Source organism: Electrona antarctica (genome assembly GCF_951216825.1).
Source record: "Electrona antarctica genome assembly, chromosome: 14".
Lineage (NCBI taxonomy): Eukaryota > Metazoa > Chordata > Actinopteri > Myctophiformes > Myctophidae > Electrona > Electrona antarctica.
Genome location: NC_136795.1, coordinates 16,823,097 through 16,838,096, shown reverse-complemented (window position 1 = coordinate 16,838,096; position 15,000 = coordinate 16,823,097). Strand labels below are relative to the sequence as shown.

The 15,000-nt window shown below is 42.3% G+C and overlaps 2 protein-coding genes across 2 annotated transcripts in view; both read right to left on the bottom strand.

The window, feature by feature from the left end:
• lgals2a (lectin, galactoside-binding, soluble, 2a) overlaps nt 1–15,000 on the bottom strand; it is a 77,549-nt gene that overhangs the window by 35,917 nt on the left and 26,632 nt on the right. The window lies entirely within an intron of this gene.
• The window catches only part of LOC306936104 (voltage-dependent T-type calcium channel subunit alpha-1I-like), a 363,333-nt gene that overhangs the window by 331,338 nt on the left and 16,995 nt on the right, over nt 1–15,000 (bottom strand). The window contains exon 4 of the mRNA XM_079519541.1: nt 6,768–6,870. The gene's annotated coding sequence lies outside the window, so the exon portion shown is untranslated. The remainder of the gene's footprint in view (nt 1–6,767; nt 6,871–15,000) is intronic.

Sequence of the window (15,000 nt, the reverse complement as noted above, 5' to 3'; positions counted from 1 at the left end):
TCTTCAAAAGCCATGCATTGGCTAGCGCCACTCAATGAACACTGGGGATTTTACTATGTATTATGTGTGCGCGACTGCGCGTGCACGCGTGAATGCATGCACACACATGCACACAAGTTGTGACATATTAAGTAATAGAAATGGGTAAAAAAAACACACACATCAGCACATTTGAACACCCTGGACAGCTCCAAGTAAGCTAATATGCTGCCAGCCATCACATTTACATTAAAGTATACAGATCATTTTGCTGATGCGCTACAGTAACTTGGGTCCTATAGTGCTCAAGATCTAAGGTCAACAACATTACAAGTATAATCCAACGGTTAAGAGTGCCGGTGCGAGGCTCAATGTCACATTGCCTACACAATACACGTTACAAATAGTCTGGTGACCATAGAGTGATTCACTGATTCATTAGAAATGTGACAGAAAATAGAGATTGCAAGATAACAGTCTTTAAATGCGAAATGGCAGGACCATAAAACATGGCAACTCCCTGCATCAACCACGTGACGTTGGGCCTTCCAGACCAGTCAGTCTGAGAGGTAATACTTTGGGCAAGATCGAGGACTTAAACTTAAACTTACCAATTCATGTCACTTTATGTCAATGATCCCACCTCACATTTGCTATTAATATTTGACAAAATCTTCATCAAAGCCATGACATTTTTAATCAAATCACATCTGTGTAAAGTGAGGGGCGCTCTTATCATCATACATCATCTCATTCCGGCCAATCACAATTTTGTCACTTTTGTCTTCAATGTTTGTGTTTACGCAATGTTTGTCTTAATTAACACAAACACTCAAAGCTGGCCATTCATTGTCAATGGCATTCAATGTTTGTGTTAGGACAATGTTTGTGTTTACACAAACCCTGGACATAGGAGGGGCCCCTCAAAAATCACACTTGTGTGAAGTGAGGGTCGCTCTTATCGTCATACATCATCACATTCTGCTAGTCATCATATTCCGGGCCAGTCTTGTGTGTTTGTGTGTACAACATGGTACATACAAACACACAAGACTGACCAATCAAATCATCACAAATGTGGTACACACAAACACACAAAGCTGGACATAGGAGGGGCTAGAGCCCCTCAAAAGTCAAAAGCAAAGCCTTTGCCTCAGAGGTAATTTGAGCTAAATCAAGAGACAGACTGAGAATGGTTGGAGTTGGATCAGGCATTTAGTTGGATGTGGTGTGTCAGTTGTAGGGCACCATTAGTCTGTAAGGAGACTAATGGAAAGGAGATGACCAGCAGTGAATGAGGAACATTTTCTCTAAATAAAACAATTTGGAGGTGTTGGTTAACTTGGTTCGTGCACGTCACAGCTGAGAATAGATCTCTCTCTCTCTCTGTGTGTGTGTGTGTGTGTGTGTGTGTGTGTGTGTGTGTGTGTGTGTGTGTGTGTGTGTGTGTGTGTGTGTGTGTGTGTGTGTGTGTGTGTGTGTGTGTGTGTGTGTGTGTGACTGTGTGTGTGTGACTATACAGGATGGACCTATAAGTCAAGTGTTCTTGCGTCCATAACAGGGACAGTTCAGGACCATGGACAGTGTTAAGCCATGGATAACACTGTGTATTCCCCAGTTCCAAAGTGGAACAGGGAAGGGGACTTTAAACAAATCAATTATTGAATGATTCCTTGAAGAAATATCACATAGGCCAGGCCTAGATACGGTATTGATGCAAATCATGATGAATATATGCAACAATGCCTTATGCAACTTCTAAAGATAAAAGACACGACTTAAAAATACGAAAAATAGCCTATAGGCCTATCATAATGTGCGCTTTATGAATAACAATTGAAGCCACAAATGATGCTGTAAGCTCAACATCAGCAATTATTTTTCTTTAAAGGTTACGTTCTCTACTACTTTTCACTTATTTGACAGGGATTTGCATTTTATTATTTTAATTACTTGCACTTTAAATTCCCTTTGCAATCCATTTGTCAGGTAAAGGAGGCAAACATGGGCATTGGGCACAACTCAAATGGACTGCAGGCCACATACATACAAGCAACACCTGATCTCTCTCTCTCTCTAATTGTGTATCCCAGCATGCGATACAGCCTATATAAGTAGGCTACCTGGCCTTAAATGATTAAACTTACCTTGACTGTCATCAAAAAGGTGTGTCCAGGATTAACCGAACAAAACAGGCGAGGTTCGCCTCACAGGAAAAAAACCTACAAGCTTGAAAAATCAATATCCACTGTTCGCAAATCGAGTCAGTTCGTCCGAAGGCATTTCGGGGATAAAAAAAGGGGAAAAAATAAAAAAAATAAACAGACAAATATTTGGGTTTTGCTCCGTTTATGCGGCGCGATGGCCGGTTCCCTGCTGGGAGATCCTGCGTCTCGCTGCTGTGCACATTTCGACAGAGTGATATTTGTGTGCCGCTGATGATGGCTCTCAAACTGCAATTTCCAGTGTGTTTTTACTTAGAAGTTTCACGTAGTGTAGCGCACAGGCCCCCCGAAAACAACACAGGAGTGACACAGAAAATGTCAAACGCTATATATGCATTTTCCAGTTTGAATTCCACTTTTAGGTTGCATGCGCAAATGGATTTGGAAATACCTCCGTCACCGTCATTGAAAGCCTGCAAATTGGTTGTCTGTCCTGGCGTACGTACTGTATATGTTCTCAGCCACACGTCTGTGCCCACTTAAATCAATTTCCAGGGTGAATACATTCACTCGCAAAATGCGGAGCGCAACTTATAGAATTCCCAAATATTGTATCCAAACGGCGCGCCTGTCTTCCAAAGCAACGGAAAGAGTTAGTCGCATCCAGGCCGATAATAACACGTCTATGAAAGGTAAATCATATTTAGGTTTCACTTCACAATGCACCCAGTTGTCTTCTCAACGGAAAACAGAATGGAAGCGCGTCAAGCCAACCATTCCAGAGCCAAATAATCCAGACAGAGGAGGATATACCCGAGCACTGGTTGGACAAATGAGCGCCCAGCTAAAATAAATTCTGATAAAAATCTGCTCCACTTCAAAGACGAGGCTTTTTTGGGGGGAGCACAAATCACTGGAGCCTTTTCTATTGCAATACAGCAGCGTCCCAGGCTGGAGTGTGCGGCGCGTCAAGCCGGTATCTTCTTGCGGTCGGAGCTCTATAGAGTTCTGTGGCACGGGAGCGAAAAGCGAGACGAACAGGAGAGGAGCGCGCGCGCAGAGAGACAGAGAGGGGGGGAGAGGGAGAGAGAGGGGGGAGAGAGAGAGATAGGGGAGAGAGAGAGGGGGGGGGGCTATAGAGGCTCACCTGTGCCACTCAGCGGAATCGTGTTGATGCGTGGAGCGCAGACCAACAGGAGTTCGCTGGTGTGAGCACGTGGACTAATTCGTTCGGCGGGCCAGCGATTCTCTGTGTAGGCCTATTTCCTATATAAACTGCGTGACGCGTCAGATCGAATCAAAACGGAATGGCTGCAGCCAGAGAACGATTTAAAAGGGAAGGGGATTCGATCTTTCATGGACGATACGATGCCGGTTTATAACAGGCCAGTGAGTGCGCACTGCACACACACACACACACACACACAGCAGCACAGAGGGCTGAAACAGCATGGGACAGTGCAGCATAAGGACGCGCACACACGCGCACAGACACACACGTGCGCAGTCACAAGCGCAGCATGGATGGAAGAGAGAGAAATGCATGACCAACTGTCATCCAAACGGGGGGTGTTTGTTTGTTAGACCCAAAGCAGTGAGAATGATGGTGGCAACACATAATCTGTATAGCTATACAGGCACATGGTCGCACGCTGCCACGCTCGCACAAAATGACATTGACTTGAAAGAAGGGCGCCAACGCACGCGCGCACACTCACTTTAACTCTGAGAGTGTACACATTTAACCAAATGGACCCCATAATCCCCATTTGGTTACATTTGTACACGCTCGGAGCTAAATGGATAAATGAACTGAACACCGAAGACTATTATGTACCCTGACTATCCTCAACCGGGTCACACAAGTGCTGTAAATCAAGCCCACAACAGTATTGAAAAGTTCAGCACTTTGGACAGAGCCACTGTGATGTTTGGTGACAATGAATTGATCCACGAATGTAGGTCGACCCAATACGTTGTTTAGACATGAGTGGATGCAACCGCACAATGTCACAAGTGACGTCATTCAGAAGTATCTTCAAAGCACTCACTGCACTATTATGCTGTTAAATGCTAGATCGTTTGGCTAAGCAGGGAAATATAGGTTTGTGCTATTTTGAATATGGGCTCTCTTTCCCTGTCATACTTTTAAGTAAGTGGAAGGAAAAAAATCACACCCGTGTGAACTGAGTGGTGCAAGGTCTTATATAGCCTGATCAGCTGTGGTCTGACGTAATGTCAGTGACCATAGTAACCATGCTCATTCTTTTGGGGCCCACGTACAGGTACACACAAACACGGATACAAACAAAGCTGGTTGTTGGAGTAGTTTGCACCACTCAAAAATCACAGCCTCACTCAGCAGTGAGGCTGCTTTTGGGGCCATAGACTCGGATGCCACATGACGTCACGGCGTGCATGAATAAGAAACATAAAAAGTCCATAGACGTGGCTGTCACATGACGTCACAATGAAAAGCCAGGCATTGGAGGGGACAGTGCCCCTCAAAAACAGACTAATACACATGCAGAAACACTGAGCCTATAATGCAATTATATGGTCCCCATGCATGGTATGGTCAGTCAAAACGCCCTTGAGATTATGTTGTCACCAATCCCCCATTGGGACAGACCCAGTGGGACTCACTAACACATACCGTATAGGATCCAGGCCTTATACTGTATACCTAAAGTGGATCAGTACTGAAAATATCTCTATTATATACTGGCTTTCCAGACTGGTGTGAAAGATTTCTTCCATTACAGTAGCACAATTTGCAACACGACACGAACAGATAAACAAGAAACACATATATATGGGCTAAAATGTACAGTGTACAGTTTGCATTGTTCCTGACTTGCATCGTCCCAGAGTAGGCCGCGCTCAATATGTATTGTTTTCTATTCAATAACAGTTGTGCTACAGCAGTCCGATTTTACTTCATTTTGGTTTAACACTGTACAGATGAGCACGTTCACAAAGGTTATCAATGTTATATTATTAAACATAATAAAATGTATTCTGCCATTTTCCACTTTCTCACACCCTGCAGTACCTTCCACGTGCCCCTAGGGTACAGGTACCCGCATTTGAGAAACACTGCTGCCCTGTAGAATGCTCTCAATCACGAGTTGTAAAAGAAAAACAAATACAAATAGAAAGAAGAATTTCTTTCCCAAAAGACATAACGTGGAAGAGCAAATCTATTCTTTGCTTTGTCTTTTGTCAAACAACTCAATGTGGTATTTGCAGGATAACAGAATGGTCTAGCAATACCCCCATATATTTAATTATGGATAACACTCTGTGAGCTTTATAAGAGTCAGCAGCTTGATAGGAGAAAAAAAAAGAATCACATTGTGATTTTGCCATTAGAAATAATGCTGACACACACTGCACTTTGGTGGGCCTGCAGAGGTTTCCAATCAATTAAATATGACTGCCATTCTTCTACATGCCATCCCAGTCACACAGAGGAGAGCGGCCTAGTTTGAAAAACATAAGCACAAGGCTTGGCAGTTCAGCGTCACGCCGGGTGTGCACTTTATACTGACGTAAAAAATGCTTATTGTGGCGCTTTTCCTGGTAAATAAGTGTCCAGTACGTATGAAAATTGTATGTTTTGCCATTGTGAAGAAGCCATGACTAATTCAAGGTGCCGTGTACAAAAATATCCCAACTTATACAGCTCGGGGTAAAGTGCGTTATTCATAAGTTGTGAATAATTGAGGTTTGTGAGCACAGTTGAGACTGAGGGGGGATATTTGCTGATGGTGCACTATGTGTCTGTTTTGGCACTTCCGAGAGAGTATAAGGCAGGCCAGGCAATTAGTAGACACAACAAAGAGGCACTATACAGAAACTATGTAGACTATTAGTCGTATAATGAAATAGAACAGGCTATTCAAGTGTTCCATTTCCACGGGACAGTGAAACGGAGAATGAATGAAGCTTACAGTGTCGGCAAAAAACTCGTTAGGGGAAGTATACATTTCAAATTACGTCGTTAACAATATATGAGGACGTCACTTACCTTATGAACTCAATAACAATGGCTGCTTGTTGTACGGCAATTATACCTCCAAATAGGCCCTTTGAATGATTGACTAAAGACTAACTGAATATACCACAAGGTTAAGTTTAACGGTATCGTTTCAATCCGCAGGGCAAGGCAATGTGAAACAAGGTGTGTGTGTGTGTGTGTGTGTGTGTGTGTGTGTGTGTGTGTGTGTGTGTGTGTGTGTGTGTGTGTGTGTGTGTGTGTGTGTGTGTGTCTCAATGAATTGCTTCACATTCCTTATCACCAAAACATTTCTTTACAATGTATCGTCATTTACATATACAGCATCAGCATACAGTACATGTCTCATGCACCTAGACACAGCTATCACATGGATGAGCAACCTGACTGTACAATATATACTCCCCTATTGCCAATTGCCAAAACAAGCTCACAATGCTTTGAGATTTCGAGCTTGTTTCATCTTCAAGTCAAGTTAAAAAAAAAACATATTTTGGCATCGCAACACATCTGTTCAAAGCATCTTGTCTTCTAATCATATTAGAGAGAGAACAACGCCTCATCAGTCAGTTTTTGGATCTGGTGAAGTGTGTCTGACTCACCTCAACATCACCTTGGCTTGGGTTCCGCTGGCTGAATTCAGGAATTCAATATGGGCCACAGCAAACAGACCAGAGATGTTGTTGTTGAATACCTTTTGAATATCTGAAATAAAATTAAACGACACATACAAGAGGAGGGTTTAATTTGTCTTAAAGCTGCATTATGTAACTTTCCTCTTCTAGCCCGGATTTGAACCCGGTTTGCTGACATTTTGACCAAATTGAGCCAATAGAGCTTGCCTGCTTGCTCAGGGGATAAATTGAATCTTGACCTCTTAACAAGTCAAATTTGTGTGAGATCCCCGTCCAGCTTCCCTCCCCCGAACATGGGCCAATTGGGTTTGTATAGTCTACTATAGACAATTGACAACGCCGGATGCACCGCGGTGGATTCGAAATCCCAGACTTACCGCGTATATGACTATTTCATATAAAAATCACACCCGTGTGAAGTGAGGGGCGCTAATATATTAAAGGTGATATAAAACAAACTGTGCCAACACAAACATTAAACGTCATTAACAATAAAGAGACAATATGACGTAATGAGGCACATTATGACGTGAATTTTCCCTTCAATGTCAATGGCGTTTACAAAACAAAGACAAACATTAAACCTGTATATAGGAGGGGCTACTACCGGTGGGTGGTGCAGAGGTAAAGTTCCTGTCCACCACCATGGAGACAATGTGCCCTGGAGAGAGCTGGCCATGGACAGAGATGCCGGCCCAGCACCCTCAGGGCTGTTGGGTAGAGATATCTCACATCCAGGGGTTATAGTCTCCATTCAGAGATGATGGTGGGTGGTGGTTGAGCCTTGCCCACAGGCACTCGTGCTCCCATGGGTAAGATAAGGGCGAACACCAGGTGTTTTGTGGAACACGGATCAAATCAGAGGCAAGCGGTTGGAAATGGCTAGATTGAATCACAATCATTCTTTATCTTTCTGAGTGACGGAGGAGTCTCTAGCTGTGCTAAGAACCAACTAAAAGTAGGCCTACTGTCCCCCAATCTGGATGAAAGTGCCTATCCATGTGTGGTGGGGGTTAAAATATGGTAACATTACCTAGATATCATATCACCACTGTCGAGAAAAGGCTCTTGTATCTCCATATATCATCTTTTCATGTGTTTAATGCCCTATATATTATACGTCCGTCTTGTAGATATTTCCTATTTTTAATTATTTATTTGTTGATTTTGTCTTATATAATGACATGCCCAAAATAGGGAGGCTATCGGTTGATAGTGGTTCAGTCTGTCTGTGGGGTTTATAAATATTTAATCTAACCAATGAAAAGTATTAACAAAGAGCTTGTGACTAAATGATAACCATTGGATCCATATCAGGTTCTACTGTTGACATCGACGACTTACTGTATCTGTATCTTCTGGGGCTTGTCTGCCTTTATTTATAGATTACAGTGTAGATATAGTGTAGATAGACGGGGAGAGAGACATGGAGAGACATTCAGCAAAGATCATCGAGATCGGGGCTCAGACCCACGATGCACTGCCAGGCCGCTTATGTGCCTATATAGGTGCCTGGGCCACTGGACAACGGCACAGGCCACATTTAGTAAAAGACAATATGATTTTTACTCGAGTCGTGAACCACAAAAATTGGTCTGTGACCCACAAATGGGTCCTCCTGACCCACTATGTGAATCAGTGCTGTTGACAAGCTTGTGTGTGGTGCCGAGAGACGTAGACCCAAAGGCCTCATCATTAGATTCAAGAGTTAAAGCCTGCAGACAGACTGCCTTGTAGACAATAGACATCTCCTATGATACATGATGCCACCTGTCTCAACCACACACACACACACACACACACACACACACACACCCTCTTAAACTGAAACTTAAACCTTGCCCCTTCATGTTCTTATGAAACATTCAGGGTCCCCGTTGACTGGACATCTGTTCACCAGTGTGTGTGTGTGTGTGTGTGTGTGTGTGTGTGTGTGTGTGTGTGTGTGTGTGTGCCACATCACTAGTCATGCCCAGGCTTGTGTCAAGGACCAGTGCTGTGTGAGACACGGCCCCACAGGGACCCAGTCGTGAGTGGATAAAGTGATTGGCACTGAGAGAGAGAGAGAGAGAGAGAGAGAGAGAGAGAGAGAGAGACAGACAGACAGGGTTGGGGGGGGTAGGGGGATTGAATGATAGTAGAACAAAAAATGGGGAAGGCATGTTAGGAGAGGTATGCACTAGTACAGTATGTATGCAGTACAGCAGGTGTCTAAAGTACATCAGTGGTAGGAGTAAAGGAACATGAGGACGATAAGCTTGCAAACACTGATCAGATACGGCAGGTATCTTACCTATAGGGGTTATACGGCAGCCGTATCTTACCTATAGGGGTTATACGGCAGCTAGTCCCTCAGTCTTGGAATGCTACAGAGTCTGCACTGCCCCGTACCCCTTATCCCTAAACTTATTTGCCACTTTTTTGTACTATTTTTCAAATAGTGCGAATAGCCAATCTACAAGCTCACAACGTGTCGAAGTAGATCGGCTAGTTGAACTATTTTAAAGTGTTTTTCAAAATAGTAGAAAAATAACAAATAAGTTTAGGTACGAATAAGGGGTAAGGGGCGGCACAAGATAGGACACCTGTCTCTGCTTCGCAAATTGTTTAAAGAGGAAGTTTTCGTCCGTTTGTTATTTCCACTTCCGTTCATGCAGTATCAAATTCAGTATCAATTCCTGCAAAGCATATACTTTGACTAATTTGTTTTCCAGTAAGATTTATTTGCATGAAAATAAATGTCCTCTTGCTTGTGGCAGGGCATTTTCTTTCTTTTTCCGTTTACTAAAAGCAGCCTTGTTCACAAGGCATCAATTTCACGGCGGTCATGGCCGTGTGCCCCTCGGAAAATTACTTGGCCACACAGTGACCTTGGTGCCTGCCCTGCCCCAGCTGATTTCACCGTTTCTCCTCAGTGTTATACGGTCAGTAGTACGGTAGACACCACCAGTTGTTGATTCTAAATTCCTATTGGACAACATCAAGTGAAACTCTGCATGTAGACCTATAACCAGTGGTAGTTTTGATTAGAGCCTATATTATATTCCAGATTAAAATGCTGCAGAAGCCAAGTAACACTTTTGATAGAGAGAGAGAGAGAGAGAGAGAGAGAGAGAGAGAGAGAGAGAGAGAGAGAGAGAAGAGAGAGAGGTGCTGTTTAATGTAACAACCAGGGCAGTTAAATGAAACAGACTGGAATTAGACTGTAGGGGTCTGCAACCTTTTTCCACATGACGTGCCATGTTTTAATTTTCATGATAGTCAGTGTGCGCCAAATATACAGTAATTATGACACCACATGAATAAATGTGACCAACATGCATTTCAGCAGCTATAATGTGACAGTTTGACATTGTTTGAGCACGTCAGTCATTATTGTGAAAGTCCAATCACATTTCATTGAAATGTGATTGTCATTCATGTGATGTCATTCATGTGGGAAAAAAATACATAAAATCTATAATCTGTGTGAATGCTCATGTGATTCATGTGACCCTACCTCAGCAGTGAAGCCCAGTGCTGAATGTGGCAAATCCAGAGACCAAGTATGCTTTGTGTAAATAAATATTGATATTTTGCCAATACATTATTTTGTGAGAATAAATGGGTTATAATTCAAATGTTATACTATTCTTGACTTGTACTATTAGGCACAAACAAATCACTCAGCTCTCTATATGGGCACAAAAGGGGAATAGCCCATACATGACAAGAGCTTACAGAAAGGTATAGAGCTCTCCATATATGGGCACAACCGGCTGCCATATGATGTCACGAGTGAAAGCCAAAGCCAGACGTTCCCACCATTAAAAAAATGTAGAGACGCATGAATGCCCAGCATGCGTCCCTAATTTTGCTAAAAGGATATGTTTTGCTAAAAGTTGATAAGTTTTGCTAAAGGTTGATAACTCATTTTAAAGGACGTGGTTGTTAACAGAATGTCAACATGTCATGAAACACATTAACCCTGAAGCCCTGTTTTGTGAGCTATACTGCTAACAAGCTCCTTTGAATGTGCCGGAAAACCGGAAATGAAAGTACCCAAATAATGCTGAACTGTGTCATGAAAATGTTCATCGAACTCTTTCGACTACCTCAGCCCCCAGCACTCCTCTTGTAGCCCATTTCTTTCATAGATGCTACTTATATTATGCAGATATGTTGGCTACATGGTGTAGTTGGTCACATTCATATATGTTTTGTATGTTATTTTGATGGCATACCGTTTAGGGTGTGTAGGATGGGTGACAAATTCCAAATGTACTTTGTCAATGAATTTAGCTTTCTCTCTCCATTCTGTCATAAACTATAGTAAAACCAAACCAAAACAGTGGCTCAGGGGGTAGAGTGGCTGTATGGTAACTGCAAGGTTGCCAGTTTGAACCCGGGCTCCCCCAGAGTTGGTGTTGAAGTGTCCTTGCACTATATATTTATAAAACTATGAAACATTTCAAAGATTCCATTTCAGGCAAACATGTCCACCGTAAGATGAACCTAAATAGGTTTGAATGGGGTTTCTAGGTGAAAGTATGTAGGACTAGTAGCATGCCAAAGTTTGTGCTATTGTCATTGAGAATGCATTGGGCGTTTAAGTTAAATAACTCAGAAACTACAAATCATTTCAAAGTAAAAAGTTCCAGCATGTGTCTCCACAGTAAGCGGAATTATAAAATGTGTGAATAGAGTTTCTAGGTGAAAGTAATTTTTTGACGCACCATAGAGCTGCCATTGAGCCCCATTGTGAATTTCTCAAATTTGAAAGCACTATATTTCTAAAACTATGAAACATTTCAAAGATTTCTTTTCAGGCAAACATGTCCACCGTAAGATGAACCTAAATAGGTTTGAATGGGGTTTCTAGGTGTAAGTATGTAGGACAAGTAGCATGCCAAAGTTTGTGCTATTGCCATTGAGAATGCATTGGGCGTTTAAGTTAAATACGGGGGGGGGACATATTTTGACAGCAGAAACTGCCTGTCATAATTTCTCCCTATTCCAAAGCCCCCCCAGGTACATTATATATTTAAACTATTTTCAGCAATGGTACACTTGTTTTTTCAGTGGGTAGATCTTGTTGAGCTGGTCATTTTGAAAGTAGATCTCACGTCATAAATGTGTGGGCACCCCTGGTTTAGATGTTGGCAATGTTTGTTGCCAACAACAAATAAAGATACAAATCTTTATCTGGTATCCTAGTTAATTTCTAGCAATAATCTCTGCACTCTATTTACTTGACCATTTAGCCTGTCTAGCGTTCATGCCATTTACTTTGATCTTGAACTTTGTCAAGGTCAAAGTTCATCACTCTGCATGGATATGAGTGTTTACTGAATGCCTAAATTGTTACAAAATCAGTTACAAAGTTACATCGACATAATGCCCTGTTGAACCTTGTTTTTAACAAGATCCTAACAAAGAGACTCGAGTCTGGCGGCTCAAGTATGTAAAAGACACATAAATAGTAAATAGTAAATGGTGCATTTATCCAAGGCGCTTTACAGTGTGCATTACATTCACCCATTCACACACAGACGGCATGCAAGACACCAACCTGCTCATGGGGAGCAATTAGGGGTTCAGTGTCTTGCTCAAGGACACTTCGACACTAACTCTGGGGGAGCCCACGATCGAATCCGGCCACTCTACCCCTGAGCTATAGCGCCCCTCAAAAACACAAACATTGGCTGGACTAACATGCTTGTCAGAGAACACACAATATATTGTGCACAAATATATGCATAATTCATATTTATACCTTAAATACAGATAATATCTTATTAGGCTATGATGAGGTATAATGTACTGTACCATGTGTGGACAGACATCTAAACATTGCCTGCTTGCTTCATGGACTCTTTGTCCAGCTGTGATGTATTTACTTTGCCAGCTTGTGAGTTTAATAACTTGACGAGAAACAATGTGCATGAAACCATACAGTATTCCCAATTACAGAATCTGATTGCTCACACCTCAAGGTCTCAGCTGACCTGTGGGCACTGGGCAATGTTCTTAACCACACCTCAAGGTCTCAGCTGACCTGTGGGCACTGGGCAATGTTCTTAACCACACCTCAAGGTCTCAGCTGACCTGTGGGCACTGGGCAATGTACCTCAAGGTCTCAGCTGACCTGTGGGCACTGGGCAATGTTCTTAACCTCAAGGTCTCAGCTGACCTGTGGGCACTGGGCAATGTTCTTAACCTTTGACAAGGGCTGTGCACAATGAATAAACAATGTTTAAATAGTCTACAAGTGTGTAAGTGTACATTAGTTGTGTGGTGGTGTACTGTACTGCTTACGTTGGATACTTCCACTTGTTTGCCATTTTTTATTGTGACCCAGTAAAGTGGATTTCCATGCCGCATTAACAACAGTGCTCTTACTCCAGCTTTTTTCGGTATCCTAATAGTAAACAATACAGCAAGGCAGAGCTTAGCCCCAGCAGTCCTTGCAGATAACACGAAAAAACCTTGGCAATGACAAACAACAGGAATATATCCAAACCAGAGAAGCCCTTTGGCTTTGAGATTCACTGAACTCCTCCAGCTGTTAGCTTGCCACGCGTGCACACACACAGAAACACACGCACGCACAGTTCTGTATGCCCACAAACCCCCTGTTCACACTTCCCACCTGGTGAAAGAATCCCATCTGTTTGCGTGTCTACATCAGCCAAGGAATCTAAACCCATTTGACTTGATTCCTTCACACACACACACACACACACACACACACACACACACACACACACACACACACACACACACACACACACACACACACACACACACACACACACACACACACACACACACACACACACACACACACACACACACACACACACACACACACACACACACACACACACACACACACACACACGTTGTTCTGTGCTACAGTCTCATACCAGTCTGCTTTTTACCTTCCGAGAACCCCCTGGAGGGATTTAGTAAATAGAAAGCTAGTTTGTACTTTCCATTAAAGCCTAATTCTATTACTCTGACTGCTCTTATTGATCCAGAGGTCCGGGGAGAGGAAAGAAAAGCAGCGAGCAGATCCCTAGTGAGTGAGTGGCACATGCTCGACTTTCCTTTTACATTTTGCCAGTGGTGGAAAAAGTACCCAAATATTTAGTAAAAGTATCAATACTGCTATATAGAACAATACTGCTATATAGAAATACTCTGTTACAAGACGGAATTCAAAATGTACTTGAGTAAAAGCACAAAAGTTGGCATAAATTAAAATAATTGGCATAAAAATGCACTTAAAGTAGCCTACCAAAAGTAAAAGTACTCATTGTGCAGAATGTCTCATTTCAAAATTTCAAAAGTGTAAAAATCATTTGAAAATAGCAGATCTGCAAGCTCACAATGCGTCGTATCGGGGCGCATTGTGAGCTTGTAGATCGGCTATTTTCAAATGGTCGAAATGTATATAGGGTTGAAGTACTTAATGTATGTTTTGTAATATTCTAAATCTACAAAGTAACTAGTAGGCTAACTGACGTTTTAAAATAACTGTAGTGGAGTAAAAGTAAACATTTTGCCTCTGAGCTGTAGTGGAGACATGTAGAAGTAAAAGTACTGGAAATAATCAAGTAAAGTACAAATACCTCAAGATTGTACTGAAGTACAGTAATTATAAGTAGATGTACTTTACACCACTGCTTTTTGCACAGAATCCCAGCACGAGCCACGCCCACCGCAGCCTCTCGTTGCCAGATGATGGGAGATCTACGCCTACTGATGTGTCTGCAGACATCCCATTCCAAGATAGTTGGTGGAATAGTGATGAGAATGGCTGCTAACAAACCTACGTCCATTGCTTTGAAACAAATCCTAGCAACTTATAAAGTGTAACACTATTACTACAATCCAAACTATTTTGTTGGTCTCTGCAAGTGATATCCCTTCATATACTGTAGCTCTTTTCTGTGCTTCACTGCTTTCATATCAAATTAAAATACAATAACAAAAACATGATGCCCTGGTCTTTGAGTTGAGTCGCATATCCTGTACTGTTCTGCATTATATTACTGTTGAATTATTTAAAAAATAAAAAGGTATAAATGGCCACATTCTCCCTTATAAACTAATTGCACGCACGCACACATCACACGAATTTGTGCATGTGTTTGCACCCACACGCTCATGACATTACGAATACACATCCCCGACTGTGTGGGTGTATGGAGTG